Below are 2952 nucleotides of genomic sequence, written 5' to 3'. Positions count from 1 at the left end.
ATATATATCCCAGCTTAGTGCAGCTGCAGGCCATTAGTATGTCTGGAAGGCCAAGAAGGAGAGGCAGACAGTCACAAGCCAATAAAAGAGGGCAAGCAGGCTCTGTGTCTAGTGCTGGTCGTGGAGATGGTGCATCCTCATCAGCACGTGGCCGTGAGACACGCTTGGCCTTTACTTTGTCTGGCAAAGCAGCGGCCCCACCATGTCCTCCTGAGGAGTCCCTCGAGCTGTTTGACAACAGTGTTGGGTACATGCTCCAGGAGGATGCCCAGCGTTTGGAAGGCTCTGATGATGATACTGAGCTCGATGAAGGCAGTAACGTGAGCATGGACAGAGGGGGTGCCTAAGAAGGACAGCAATCTGGCAGTCATGCTCCCCCTGCTGCAGCATACTGCCAGGTTTGCTCCAGTGATGAGGAGGGAGGGGATGATGCGGTCACTGACTCAACGTGGGTGCCTGATAGGAGAGAGGAGGGGGAGGAGGAGGAGGAGAAGGCGGCAAAGCACCAATGAGGCAGGATGTCCTCCAGGGGCTAGCCTAAGGGCAGCACACTGACTGCATCACACCCCAAAGCTCCACATGTGCAGGGCGCTGCAGTCTCTGCGCGTTATTCAAAAAGTTCTTTGGTGTGGGCCTTTTTAGAGATGAGTGCATCAGATCAGACCGCTGCTATTTGCAACATATGTCTCAAGCGTATCTCGTGTGGCCAAAACATCTCCCGCTTGGGTACCACATGCTTGACCAGACATATGTTGACCTGCCATGCAGTTCGTTGGCAAGCGTATCTAAAAGACCCACACCAAAGAACAAAGAGGACCTCTCCTTGCTCCTCATCAGCTGAGATCTCCAACCCCACTATACCTTCAGTCCTCTCTGAGACCTGCACTGAGAGGAATGAAGGTCTAGAATTAGGTGTGTCACAGCCAAGTACTTGTGGGCAATCTGCTTTCGGTACACCAACGTCAGATTGTACCAGGCAAATTTCCCTGCCCCAGCTGCTGCACCGCCGAAAGAAGTTTGCTCACAGCCATCCACATGCCCAGCGGTTGAATGCTAGCTTGGCAAAATTGCTAGCACTTCAACTGCTGCCTTTTCAGTTGGTAGACTCTGCCCCTTTCCGTGAGTTTGTGGAATGTGCGGTTCCTCAGTGGCAGGTACCCAAACGCCACCTTTTCTCACGAAAGGCGATTCCGGCTGGACAGGGCGGTCAGCGGTAAGGTGCATATTACCGCTGACTCATGGTCCAGCAGGCATGGACAGGAATGTTACCTAAGTTTCACGGCGCATTGGGTGACTCTGCTGGCAGCTGGGAAGGATGCAGGACAAGGTGCAGTAGTATTGGAGGTTGTTCCGCCACCACGCCTCCAAAATGCCACTACTAATGATTGTGACACACCTCTCTCCTCCACCCCCTCCTCTTCTTCTTCCTCCATGGCCTCTTCCTGTGCTTTGTCCTCGGAACCAGTGGTGCTCCGTAGCCATTCAAGGGGCTACGCAAGTACGCAGGCCAAAAGATGCCATGCGGTGCTTGAGCTGGTGTGCTTGGGGGACAGGAGCCACACTGGGGCAGAGGTTCTGTCAGCTCTGCAGGGGCAGGTTCAGAGGTGGTTGACGCCACGCCAAATTAAGGCAGGAATAGTGGTTTGTGACAATGGCACCAACCTCCTCTCTGCCCTCCGACAGGGACATATGACCCATGTGCCCTGTTTAGCTCACGTCCTTAACCTGGTGGTGCAGCGGTTCTTGGGCAGGTACCCGGGCTTACAGGATGTCCTGAGGCAGGCCAGGAAAGTCTGTGTGCATTTCCGGCGGTCATATAATGCCAGTGCTCAGCTGGTGGACCTCCAAAAGGAGTTTAACCTGCCCAAGAAACGCCTAATCTGTGACATGCCCACCAGGTGGAACTCAACATTGGCCATGCTGCAGCGGCTGCACACGCAGCAGAGGGCCATCAATGAGTACCTGTGCGACTATGGCACCAGGACAGGATCAGGGGAGCTTGTTTTTTTTCCCCATGCCAGTGGGCCATGATCAGGGATGCATGCACTGTCCTGTCACCATTTGAGGAGGCCACGAGGATAGTGAGCAGTGACAGTGCATGCATCAGTGACACCGTCCCCCTTGTCCACCTGTTGGAGCACACACTGCGTGGAATAATGGATAGGGCACTTGAGGCAGAACAGAGGCAGGAAGAGGAGGACTTCCTTAGCTCTCAAGGCCTCCTTTATCCAGACAGTGTTCCTGCGTGCCCGCCGATCACACAGGAAGAGGAGGAGGAGGAGGAAGATTGTGTCAGTATGGAGGTGGAGCCTGGCACTCAGCATCAGCAGCAGTCTTTAAGGGATCAGTCCCAAGAAACACATGGACTTGTACGTGGCTGGGAGGAGGTGGCTGCGGACCATGTCGTCCTTAGTGACCCAGAGGACTCCGGACCGAATGTCTCAGCAAACCTACGCTGCATGGCCTCCCTGATCCTGCAAAGCCTGCGTAAGGATCCTCGTATTCGTGGTATCAAGGAGAAGGACCAATACTGGCTGACAAACCTCCTTGATCCACATTACAAGGGTAAGGTTGCGGACCTTATCTTGCCATCGCAGAGGGAGCAGAGGATGAAACATCTTCGGGAGGCCTTGCAGAAAGGTCTGTGCAAAGCGTTCCCAGAGACTGGGAGGTTACAAACTCCTGTTTCTGGATAACGTGTTGCTGAGGCTTCGGTCAGTCAAAGAAGGAGCAGTGGAGAAGGTGGCCGTCTGACCAATGCGTTCAGACAATTTTTTGGTCCGCAGCCCCAAGGTATGATCGGTTCCAGCAACCATCGCCAGCGTCTGTTTTACATGGTGCAGGAATACCTAGGGGCAAGATCTGACTTGGACACCTTTCCCATCGAAAATCCTCTGGGTTACTGGGTCTTGAGGATGGATCACTGGCCAGAGCTTGCACATTATGCAGTTG

This window comes from Aquarana catesbeiana, linkage group LG03, assembly GCF_042186555.1.
Source record: "Aquarana catesbeiana isolate 2022-GZ linkage group LG03, ASM4218655v1, whole genome shotgun sequence".
NCBI lineage: Eukaryota > Metazoa > Chordata > Amphibia > Anura > Ranidae > Aquarana > Aquarana catesbeiana.
The sequence above is the reverse complement of the archived record's forward strand: the minus strand, read 5'-3'. Positions refer to the sequence as shown.